This window comes from Zalophus californianus, chromosome 5 (assembly GCF_009762305.2).
Source record: "Zalophus californianus isolate mZalCal1 chromosome 5, mZalCal1.pri.v2, whole genome shotgun sequence".
Lineage (NCBI taxonomy): Eukaryota > Metazoa > Chordata > Mammalia > Carnivora > Otariidae > Zalophus > Zalophus californianus.
The window spans coordinates 119,687,485-119,699,173 of record NC_045599.1 but is presented as its reverse complement, the minus strand read 5'-3'; the positions used below and the strand labels follow the sequence as shown (position 1 = coordinate 119,699,173).

The window sequence follows — 11,689 nt, the reverse complement described above, 5'->3', positions numbered from 1 at the left end:
ACTGTGCGGTCATGTGACTGCTTTCTTGGGACAGGCCAGTGAATGGCAAAAGTGCAGTGAGACATCTCCCCCCTGCCCCACCAGAGGACAATGCACGTCTGCCCCACAGGAGTCCCTAAAATTTGGAGTTTTCAAATTTAGTCATGGGCTTGAGATAAAAAAGCTCAGACACAGGCAGGGTGAACACAGGGTTCTGATGGAAACCGGGCACAAGAGGGGTGATTGCTCTTCTGTGAAGGCTCCCTGAAGAGTCGGGGTGTGAACTTTAAGCTCCAGGGCTATAGAGTGTGGCGACACTCTTGTTATTAGTTTTTCATTTATTTTCTTATTTTTTTTAATTCCTTTTAAAAATTTTTTTATTCTTTAAAAGTTTTTACTCATATATATTTTTATATTATACATTATTTTGTTGTTTATTTTATTTTATTTTATTTATTTTATTTTATTTTATTTTATATTTTTGGATCTAGATTCTTCTAACAAGCAGACCAAAACACACCCAGGATCTAATTTTTTTGTTTGTTTACTTTGTTTGTTTGTTTTTGTTTGTTTTTTGTTTTCTTCTTTTCTTTTCTGGACAAAATGATAAAACAGGGAAATTCATCCCAAAGAAAGAACAAGAAGTAGAACTCACAGCGAGGGATTTAATCAATACAGATATAAGTAAGGTGTCTGAACTAGAATTTAAAACAACAATTATAAGGTTACTAGCTGGGCTTGAAAAAAGAATAGAAGACACTAGAGAATCCCTTACTGCAGAGATAAAAGAACTAAAATCTAATCAGGCTGAATTAAAAATTCTATAACTGAGATGCAAACCCAAATGGATGCTACAAAAACAAGGATGGATGAAACAGAGGAGCAAATCAGAGATATAGAAGATAAAATTATGGAAAATAATGAAGCTGAAAAGAAGAGGGAAAGAAAGCTAATGGATCACAAAGGTAGACTTAGGAAACTCAGCGACTTATTAAAATATAATAACATTTATATCATAGGAGTCCCAGAAGATGAAGAGAGAGAAAAAGGGACAGAAGGCTTATTCAAACAAATTATAGCTGGGAACTTCCCTAATCTGGGGAAGGAAATAGGCATTCAAGTCCAAGAGGCACAGAGAATGCCTCTTAAAATCAACAAAAACAGGTCAACACCAAGACACATCATAGTGAAACTTGCAAAATACAGTGATAAAGAGAACTCTGAAAGGAGCTAGGGACAAAAGGTCCTTAATCTACAAGGGTAGATACAAAAGTTTAGCGGTAGATTTGTCCACAGAAACTTGGCAGGCCAGAAGAGAGTGACAGGAAATATTCAACATGCTGAATGGGAAAGATATGCGGCCAAACATTCTTTATCCAGCAAGGCTGTCATTCGGAATAGAAGGAGAAATAGTTTCCCAAACAAAAAAATAAAGGAGTTCATGACCACTAAACCAGCCCTGCAAGAAATTTTAAGGGGGACTCTGAATGGAGACAAAAAGACCAAAAGCAACAAAGACTAGAAAGGACCAGAGAACGTCACCAGAAACACGAACTCTACAGGTAATACAGTGGCGGTAAATTCGTATCTTTCAATAATCACTCTGAATGTAAATGGGCTAAATCCTTCAATCAAAAGACGAGGGTATCAGAGTGGATGAAAAACCAAGATCCATCTTTATGCCTACAAGAGACTCATTTTAGACTTAACAATACTTGTGGGTCTGTTCAAATTTTCTGTTTCTTCCTATTTCAGTTTTGGTAGTTTGTAAGTTTCCAGGAATTTGTCCATGTCTTCCAATCGCCCACTTTGTTGGCGTGTAATTTTTCATGGTATTCTCTTATAATTGTATTTCTTTGGTGTTGGTTGTGGTCTCCCCTCTTTCATTTGTGATTTTACCTATTTGGGTCCTTTCTCTTTCCTTATTGATAAGTTTGGCTAGGGGTTCATCAATTTTATTAACTATTTCAAAGAACCAGCTTAGTTTTGTTAATTTGTTTTACTGTTTGTTTGTTTGTTTCTATATCAATTATTTCTGCTCTAATCTTTATTGTTTCCCTTCTTCTGCTGGCTTTAGGCTTTATTTGCTATTCTTTTTCTAGCTCCTTTGGTAAGGTTAGGTTGTATATTTGAGATTTTACTTGCTTCTTGAGGTAGGTCTGTATTGCAATATACTTCCCTCTTAGGACTACCTTTGCTGCATCTCAAAGGTTTTGTACTGTCGTGTTTTCATTTTCATTTGCTTCCACATATTTTTTTATTTCTTTTTTAATTTCCGGGTTAACCCATTCATTCTAACCCATTCATTCATTAACCCATTCATTCAGGATGTTCTTTAACCTCCATGTATTTGAGATCTTTCAAATTTTCTCTTGTGGTTGAATTCAAGTTTCATAACGTTGTGGTCTGAAAATATGCGTTGTATAATCTCGATCTTTTTGTACTTGTTGAGGGCTGATTTGTGATCCAGTATGTGATCTATTCTGGAGAATGTTCCATGTGCACTCAAGAATGTGTATGCTGCTGCTTTAGGGTGAAATGCTCTGAATATATCTGTTAAGTCCACCCAATCCAATGTATTATTCAAAGCGATTGTTTCCATGTTGGTTTTCTACTTAGATGATCTGCCCATTGCTGTAAGTGGGATGTTAAAGTCCCCTACTATTATTGTATTATTGTATTGTATTATTGTATTGTATTATTACCAGTGAGTTTTTTTACATTTATTATTTAAACAGACCCACATCCAGCAAAGAAATTGAATCTCCCAACAAACAAAAGTCCTGGGCCAGATGGCTTCCCAGGATAATTCTACCAGACATTTAAATGTGAATCAATATTTATTATTCTCAAACTGTTTCAAAAAGTAAAATGGGAGGAAAACTTCCAAACTCACTCTATGAAGCCAGCATTACCTTGACTCCAAATCCAGACAAAGACCCCGAAAAAGGAGAATTACAGGCCAATATCCCTGTTGAACATGGATGTAAAAATTCTTTTTTTAAAGATTTATTTATTTATTTGAGAGAGCGAGAAAGAGAGAGAGAGAGAGATGGAGAGAGAGAGTGAGAGAGAAAGTACATGAGGGGGGGAGGGTCAGAGGGAGAAGCAGGCTCCTTGCTGAGCAGGGAGCCCTATGCGGGACTCGATCCCAGGACTCCAGGATCATGACCTGAGCCGAAGGCAGTCGCTTAACCAACTGAGCCACCCAGGCGCCCTGTGGATGTGAAAATAGATGGAATAGACCTCAACATCATGAAGGCATATATGAAAGACACACAGCTAATATCTGAGAAAAACTGAGAGCCTTTTTCCTATGGTTTGGAACAAGACAAGGATGTCCACTCTCACCATGACTATTTAACATACTACTGGAAGTCTTAGTCTCAGCAATCAGAAAATAGAAAGAAGTAAAAGGTTTCCCAATTGGCAAAGAAGAAGTCAAACTTTCACTATTTGCAGATGACATGATACTCCATGTAGAAAACCTGAAAGATTCCACCAAAAAACTGCCAGAACTAATACAGGCATTCAGCAAAGTTGCAGGATATAAAATCAATGTGCAGAAATCTGCTGCATTTCTATATACCAATAATGAAGCAGCAGAAAAAGAAGTCAGGAAATTGATCCCATTGAAATTGCACAAAAAACAACAAGATACCTAGGACTAAACCTAACTAAAGAGGTAAAAGATCTGCACTCTGAAAACTATAGAACACGTATGAAAGAAATGGAAGAGGACACAAAGAAGTGGAAAAGCACTCCATGCTCATGGATTAGAAGAACAAACATTGTTAAAATGTCTGTACTACCCAAAGCAATCTACATATTTAATGCAATCTCCATCAAAATACCACCAGCATTTTTCACAGAGTTAGAACAAATAATCCTAAAATCTGTATGGAACCACAAAAGATCTTGAATAGCCAAAGTGATCTTGAAAAAGAAACACAAAACTGATGGCATCATGATTCTGGATTTCAAGCTATATTACAAAGCTGTAGTCATCAAGACAGTATGGTACTGGTACAAAAACAGACACATAGATCAATGGAACAGAATAGAAAACCCAGAAATGGACCCACAACTATACAATCAACTAATCTTTGACAAAGTAGGAAAGACTATCTGATGGAAAAAAGACAGTCTCTTCAACAAATGATGTTGGCAAAAGTGGACAGCCATATGCAGAAGAATGAAACTGGATCACTTTCTTATATGATACACAAAAATAATTTCAAAATGGATGAAAGACCTAAATGTGAGACAGGAAACCATCAAAAGCCTAGATAAGAACAGAGGCAGAAACTTCTTTGACCTCGGCCATAGCAACTTCTTACTAGACATGCCACCAGAGGCAAGGGAAACAAAAGCAAAAATGAACTATCGGGACTTCATCAAGATAAAAAGCTTCTGCACAGCAAAGGAAACAATCAATAAAACTCAAAGGCAGCCTATGGAATGGGAGAAGATATTTGCAAATGACGTATCTTCTAAAGGGTTAGTATCCAGAATCTGTAAAGAATTTAGTAAACTCAGCACCCAAAAACCAAATAATCCTGTTATGAAATGGGCAGAAGACACCAATAGACACTTTTCCAAAGAAGACATGCAGATGGCCAACAAACACATGAAAAGATGCTCAACATCAGTCATCATCATGGAAAGACAAATCAAAAGCACAATGAGATTACCACCTCACATCTGTCAGAATGACTAAGATCAAAAAGATAAGAAACAAAAAGTATTGGCAAGAATGTGGAGAAAAATGAGCCCTCATGCACTGTTGGTAGGAATGCAAACTGGTGCAGCCACTGTACCTGTAGAAACAGTATGGAGGTTCCCCAAAATGTTAAAAATAGAACTTACTCTATGATCCAGCAATTACACTACTAGGTATTTATCCAAAGGATACAAAAATACAGATTCGAAGGAGTACATGCACCCCAATGTTTATAGCAGCATTATCAACAATAGTGAAACCATGGAAAGAGCCTAAATGTCCATTGACTGATGAATGGATAAAGAAGATGTGGTATATATACACAATGGAATATTACTCAACCATCAAAAATAATGAAACCTTGCCGTTTGCAACAACGTGGATGTAAATAGAGTGTATTATGCTAAGTGAAATAAGTCAGAGAAAGACAAATACCACATGATTTCACTCATACATGGAATTTAAGAAAGAAAACAAATGGGAAAGGGGAAAAGAAAAAAAGGAGAGAGGGAAACAAACCACAAGAGACTCTTAAGGGTAGACAATAAAGTGAGGATTGATGGAGGGAGGTGGGTGGGAGATGGGCTAGATGGGTGATGTGGATTAAGGAGGGTACTTGTGATGAGCACTGGGTGTTGTATGTAAGTGATGAATCACTGAATTCTACTCCTGAAACCAATATTGCACTGTATGTTAACTAGTTAAAATTTGAATAAAAAACCATACAGTGTTATATTAGTTTCAGATGTACAGTATAGTGATTCAACAATTCTGTACATTACTCAGTGCTCATCATGGTAAGTGTACTCTTTAATCTCCATCACCCATTTCACCCATCCCTCCACCTACCTTCCCCCTGGTAACCATCAGTTTGGTAATTCATTTTTTAATCTTAAATATTTTGTTAAATGTATTTTAGCATCCCTTAAAATGATTTAAAAATAGTTTCATTTTTAATGTGATATATTACTAATAGATCCTCCAATATTAAACATTGTCTCTTTGGAAGAATGTCTAAAACTAAAGATCTTTGAGTGAAGTCTTTGGAAGTAGTACTAAGCTTTAGATAATGCTAACGGAATCCAATTAAACTCTCCTAATACATTTTCTTCTCTCACAGCAGGAACTTCACAATGTGATCTTGGTTAAGGATGAGCACTGGCCCTAAAAGGAGAGGATTCTATTGAGGGGGTCTATGCACTCTTTCTCTCCTACATTCCCTGAAGAGCAGCAAAACATATTTTAATTAGGGAAATTTCTGCCACATTTGAAAAATACCCTAAACATAAGATTAGGCATTGTGGCAATATGTATCCAGACACTATACTGAGAAACAGTACTTAAGCTTGACTTCAAGCTTAACATTTTAAGTTTATCCATGGATAGGAAATGTTTGTAATGTTTTTTCATATTCACCAATGTTATGAAATGTCTATGCATGTTTTAAAGTCATAATATCAAGGAATCTTAAATAATCTTGTCTGACACACTTGGGTGAAAAGGTCAACTAACTTGTCTAAAATCATGCATATAGAAAATATAAATGTTTCTGACTTGAAGAGAAAATAGAAAAATAGCCATAAAGTTCCCAAGAAGTTCAACATTCGAGTAATAGTTCTGTCAGAGACTTTGCTTAACATGATTTTAAAACTTTACTCACATATATCCAAATATTACTGACTTAACTTTAAAAGTTTGGTTGTGTGGAAATGAGTCTGATATTTGAGAAACTCAAATATCTTATCTAGGATTAAAACAGTTCCATGAAAAAGAATATGAGACAAAATTAGAAAAGAGACTATTAGGGCTATTTTAGAATGAAATATAAATCTTATAATAATTATTTAGAAAGTTTAATGATTTAATTATTTAGAAAGTTTAATGCTTCTGATAACATTTCCTTATATGTAAAACTATTTAGACAATGTTATATCTAGATAGTATTCAAAATATATATATATTTTTTTGGCTGGGTACAGTAAACTTTATTGATGGTACATGACAAGGTAGGGCTCTCTAAGCCCCTCTCCTTCTTCAGGGGGTCTGGGATGGAAACGATGGAGGTCGGGAGATTCTCAGTGTTTTGGGGGATAAGTTGGGGCAGGGACTCCCCAGCAGCTGAGGGCCTCTCTCTTCCTCTTGCTCTCGCTGGGGCTGGTTGTCCAGGGGGCTCTTACTCCTTGGAGGCCATGTGGACCGGTTGCTGTAGCCAAATTCATGGTCATACCAGGAAATGAGCTTGACAGAGTGGTCGTTGAGAGCAATGCCAGCCTCGGCATCGAAGGTGGAGGAGTGGGTGTCACTGTTAAAGTTGCAGGAGACAACCTGGTCTTCAGTGTATCCTGGGATGCCCTTGAGGGGGCCCTCTGATGCCTGCTTCACCACCTTCTTGATGTCGTCGTATTTGGCAGCTTTCTCCAGGTGGCAGGTCAGATCCATGATGGACACGTTGGGGGTGGGGACACAGAAGGCCATGACAGTGAGCTTCCTCTTCAGCTCAGGGGATGACCTTGCCCACTGCTTTGGCAGCGCCAGTGGAAGCAGGGATGATGTTCTGGGCAGCCCCTTGGCCGTCGTGCCACAGCTTCCCAGAGGGGCCATCCACGGTCTTCTGGGTGGCAGTGATGGCATGGACGGTGGTCATGAGTCCCTCCACGATGCCAAAGTTGTCATGGATGACCTTGGCCAGAGGAGCCAAGCAGTTGGTGGTGCAGGAGGCATTGCTGACAATCTTGAAGGAGTCATCATACTTCTTATGGTTCACACCCATCACAAACGTGGGGGCATCGGCAGAAGGAACAGAGATGGTGACCCTTTTGGTCCCGCCCTCCAAGTGAGCCCCAACCTTCTCCATGGTGGTGAAGACCCCAGTGGACTCCACAACATAGTCAGCACCAGCATCACCCCATTTGATGTTGGCTGGATCTTGCTCCTGGAAAATGGAGATGGACTTACCATTGATGACAAGCTTCCCGTTCTCAGCCTTGACTGTGCCATGGAATTTGCCATGGGTGGAATCATACTGGAATATGTAGACCATGTAGTTGAGGTCAATGAAGGGGTCATTGATGGTGACAATATCCACTTTGCCAGAGTTAAAAGCAGCCCTGGGGACCAGGGGCCCAATACGGCCAAATCCGTTCACTCCGACCTTCACCATTGTGTCTCGGGGACGTGGCTGGCACTGCACCAGAAGATGCGGCTGTCTGTCGAACGGGGAGGAGCAGAGAGCCTCAAAATATTTTTATATGTAATATTCTTAAATTCAATTTTGCTATGAGAAAATCACATCAAAATTCAGAAACAGTGTTGTTGTGGGGGAGAAGCCCACTTTAGATTTTAGGCTTAAAAATTTAAATTATACATTGAGAAATCTATATTACACATTTAAAAATGATTATGATTAAACTATTTATGGCTTTATTATTGTACTAATTTGATATTGCTGCTATAACACATTGCCACAAACTTAGTGTTGTTACACAAAATCATTATTCTATAGTTCCGGAGATCAGAAGTTGAAAATGGGTTTCCAGTGAAGGTGTTAGCAGGATTGTTTCTTCTGGAGGCTCTGGGAAATCATGTTTCCTTGCCATTTCCAGGTTCTAGAGGCTGTCTGCACTTCTTGACTTGTGGTCCCTTCCTTCCTCTTCAAAGCCAGCAATGGCAGGTTAGGCCTTTCAAATAAAATCAAATCACATCAAATCACTGTGAGTCTGACTCTTCTTCCTCTCTTTTCTTGCCTCCTTCCAGGACTCTTCTGATTACTCCCACCTGAGTAATCCAGGATCATCTTTCTATTTTAAAGTCAGCTAATTAGCAACCTTAATTACATCTCCAACCTTAGTTCCCCTCTGCCATGTAAGATAGCATATTTATAGGTTCCAGAGGTTAACATGTAGAGCTCTTTGTATGTATGTGTGTGTGTGGGGGGGTCATTATTCTGGCTACCATGATTATTAGCAATTTAACTTTTCTAGTTCATGAGACACTATAAATTTCACTTAGGGAGCTGAGGGGGTGAAATAGAAAATGAAAATCTGTGTAGAGTTGGGTCAGTTATGAGATTAGAGGCATGTTAAGTAAGAAATACTAATAAGGTAGAAGAGATGAGCTGGGCTGTAGTCTGCTTGTGCTCCTAGGGGCTAACTGGTCTCTTTGATCCATTGGGCTACTACTAATGTTCACCAATATATTGTAGATCTGAATGCCATCCCAATCAAAGTTCATATTCTTTCTAACTCAGTAATCATAAAAATGTTACCTAAAAATCATATAGTAGTTTTAAAAATGGAAGTAAAATTTTCTTTCATTTTATAAGTCCCTTATTGATACTGGTGCTAACCTTATTTTCTCCTTAGATCTTGTAGATAAAATGTGAAATGAAAGTTTGCAGTGGTATAATGTCAGTATTTCTTAACTTTGTAATTTGTTACATTTGAGACCCTAGACTTGAATGTTGTCTCTTCTGCTTCTTCTGGCCAACTTGGTTATTTAGCAAATGGACTGAGAGCCCACGGCTCGACCACATCATAGGAGAGAGGTAGGACTATGGTCACATTCCAGAATGGCATGAGACTTGGTTTTACCAGGGCAGGAGAGAAAGTAGGATTTTAAAAAGAGGTGGAAACAAAAAGAAAAGGAAAAAAGTGAGTAAAAATAAAAATGTAAAGATGTAGCTTACTGATATATGTCAAGAGAAACAATGGAGCAAGAGAAAAAGTCACAGAAGGAAAGTGAAAGTTATGCAGAAAGTGCAGAGAGTTTGAGGAAAAACAGATGTAGGAGGAAAAAAAAGTACAAACACCCAACATTGGGCAATGCAAGAGAAAGTCCAGTAAAATGGTGGAGAAAATGTGAGCCAGAAGTACAACAAAGGTTAAAATAATGTTTGCTTAGCTTAGCCTTAATAACAGGAAAGGGACTTACCACCTCTTATAGTTTTCCATCCAAAAACAAAAATTCGTGGCCAGTTCTACAAAGCCTAAGACAACAAAAAAATTTCTACTAACTCAAAAAAACATATAGTCTTGTCACTTGGAATAGTTTTTTGGAAGTTTACTATGTTTATATGTTTAATTACTATGTTAATATGAGAACAGTATTGTTTTTTAAGTGAGTAGAGATGAAAAATTTCTGATATGTGAAAATACCCTGCAATGTACCCTCCCTGCTAAGATATGGACGTGTTCGGGTTGGCATAGAACTTGGCCAAGCACATTGATTGAGTTGGACTGGAGGCAGTAAGCACCGTCTGCCAGGACAAAGTGGAGATGTTTCCTGCTTGCAGGCAGAGAGATGGATTAAATGACATTTTTGAGTCCCTTCTTGTCTTCAAATGACCACTAAAATTACAATCTGGAAACACTCCGCTTCCCAGCTGGTGGGCCAATTAGCTATTTTCTGCTTTGAAAATAAAGTGAACTTTCAATTATCTGCACTAATTAGGGTGATGGGGCATGGCATAGATGAACCAAAAGAATAGAAAGTCCAAAAATAATTTTGTTTTTATTTGAAGGGGTTTTGTAGTTACATGTGAAGTGGTTAGAAAGTTCTGAATACATGCAACTTTTCAGACAAAATGAGTTCTTTATTACCAGTGACCTTCTCTGTATCTTTATCTTCTTTTAGAGGCTGGTATAGAGTCCTACATATATTCAAAAAATGTTTGATGCAACGAAATTGAAAATGCACTGCCAGACCTGACCATGGAGCTTCCCAATCTTGCATCCTGCTCAGTCCCTCTCCTGCTTCCCATTCCAAGTGGGAAATGAACTACGTATCCTTGTTCATGGATGGAGCAATGGTGACTAAAAACAAAGGAAGCTCCAGTACCAGCTTCTCTTCCGGCTTTTTCCATGCCATACATATCCCTTCTTCAGTGCTTTTCTACTTATCATTTTCCTCTTCTGGAAGGTTCTTTCCTTGGGTATGCATATGATTTTCTCGCTCACTTTTATAGGACTCTGTTCAAATGTCACCTTCCTTAACCTTCTTATGTAATAGAACTATACACATCCCAGTCATTATCCCCCTCACTTTGTTTTATCTTTCTCCATAATAATTTATCATCATCTAATTATCTAACATGTTGTTTACTGTTTTTTTTTATTGTCTTCCTCTATACATTAGTATAAGTTCTCTGAGGTCAGGAACTTTATTTTGATCTCCTGTGTGTTTATGGTATCTAAAATAATATATACACATAATGATAATCTAGAAGCCTTTGTTGAATAAATTAATTCAAGATCTTTATATATGAAACAGAAGTGAAAAAAGTACCATTTATTAAATATACTAACTGCTTCCCACTTACAGGGGACAGGGTGAATCAATGAGGAGTGCTTCCCATTATGTCCATGTTAAAGCCAAATAAACTGAGTATCAAAGATGATTAAGTTGAATGAAATTTAGCTGAACCAGAAATTCAAAATCACATTTGTCTGGTTCCTAGGTGCTATACTCATGGTATAAATTTCTCTTATTTTTTTGTAGGCTTTGGAGGGCATGAAAGTTCTGCCAAGGGGTTGGAAGAGCAGGGTGGGATAGGGCAGAATGGCCCCAGGATGGTCTGAGTCAGCACCATGAGAGGAGATTCCTCCTGTAGTAGCTAGGCAAAAGTCATAGCCCAGGACATAGTAGTGTCATCATTCAATAGGCTGACAATAGGGGCAGATATAAAAAGGAAATCTAAGGAAATCAGGTGAGAGCAGGGTGCCAAGGGCAAAACAGGACAGTAGTGAGGCTGAAAACGATGCCAAGATATTAGGGGCCAGTTTCTCTGTGCTGATGTGTATGGTCAATGGTGAATTTGAAGGTGTATGGACGGTGGAAAGCCCGATATAGAACTGTCAAAACATCCCTTTGGAGTATTAGCTCCACATACATTCTGTGACTAGTGATGCAACTGTCTGCCCCTTCTATAAACATATTGTTCATGCTTTCTCTGCTGGCAGTGAGGGTCTATGCAACCAGTCTACCTGTGAT

The 11,689-nt window shown here is 38.2% G+C and overlaps 1 pseudogene; it reads right to left on the bottom strand.

Annotated features, from left to right (window-relative positions):
* Positions 1–6,736: 6,736 nt before the first annotated feature.
* LOC113929927 lies at positions 6,737–7,928 on the bottom strand (annotated as a pseudogene).
* Between the last annotated feature and the right edge of the window lie 3,761 nt (positions 7,929–11,689).